Here is a 1383-nt window from a genome sequence, read left to right as displayed (position 1 = left end):
TGTCTGCGGAAGGGAAAGGTGGGGGGGGGCTTTGCGCGTCAGATGCCCCGCTGAGCAGCACGGGAGGCAGCGGCGGAGGCACCTTTTGCAGGATTCCTGGCTCATCGAAGAGCGCGCACGGACAAAGATCTTCGAGTCACCGTTCACAGCGTCCACCGTTTGTGTCCAGTCCGCCTTGTTTGTGCCCTTGGCACCGTGGAGTGCTGGGGGGGGCGACAGGGAGGATGTGGCCCTGAGTTATGTGTACGCCGACTCAGGGTGTGTGGCAGCCAGCTGGCTGTGTGTCTTGTGAGCCTGTTTGTGTCTGTGTGTCGCTCGCGTGCGTGTCGTCATCATCTGTCCAGCGTCCACCCATACCGCGTTGGTGTCCAGTCCGAGCCTGGCTGTTCTTCACCTTTCTACCTACCTACCTACCGCCTGTAACACGGAGCCCGAGCGTCCTATCGTGGGATTGCGTGTATGAACGGCGAGTGAAAAGCGAGAAAGTAGCTCGGCTAGGGTTGCGCAGCTATATGAACAGGAGCGAGTTCGCGCTGCGCTAGGCTCAGACGGCGAGTTCGCGCTGCGCTAGGCTCAGTACGGCGAGGAGTTCGCGCTGTGTGCGCGGCCTGACAGCTGACTCTCTTGCGGGCGGCCTGACTCTCTCTAGTGAGTGAGTGAGCACTCTCTCTCTAGTCTCTTGCGGAGATTTTATCTCTCGACTCTCGGCTGCGTTGGCTCGCCAAAGTCTCTTTTCTCGATGCACGATGGCGCTGGGAGTGTGTGTTTTCGTAGAGAAGCAAACACGCACCGATCGTCCGGGTTCTGTCGAGGCTTGCGCGGTGCGGGCCGGGCCCGGCAGAGGCGAAAGCGAAAGGCTTGCGAGAGAGGGCGAGAGCGGCTAGTGCGAGAGTTAGCTCTCGACACGACACGACAGGGACACAGACACAGACACAGACATATACACACACACTGCGCTCCACCCAGCTCCCGCGTGGGCAGGGAGACGCGAGCCCGACGGAGTCCGGTGGTGGGGGCCCACACAGCCAGCCCCTGCGATGCAAAGGCACCTCAAGTACGAGCGAGTAGCGGGAAGACCGTCGCTACTCCGGCGGGAGAGTGCTCCCCCGCCGCCCCCTGTGCGTCACCCCGAGTGACCTCGCAGCCTACGCCGCGAGGCGCTGCTGTCAGGGGATGTTGGGGGCGCGCAAAGCCGCCTGGAAGAGACGGCCAGGAGCCAAGGAGCGGCCGGAGCGCGGCGAAAGACCGACGGGAAGTGGCCGCCGCATACAGCCTCCGGCGGGCCTCCGGCGGACGCCTGCGGCGTGGCGCTGCGCGCGACCGGCCCCTTCTCGGTGCGCTGCAGGACGCCCTCGCTCAAACGCGCACCTGCCGGGTCGGGGC

Source organism: Emiliania huxleyi (assembly GCF_000372725.1).
Source record: "Emiliania huxleyi CCMP1516 chromosome Unknown EMIHUscaffold_174, whole genome shotgun sequence".
NCBI lineage: Eukaryota > Haptophyta > Isochrysidales > Noelaerhabdaceae > Emiliania > Emiliania huxleyi.
This window is presented reverse-complemented; position numbering follows the sequence as displayed.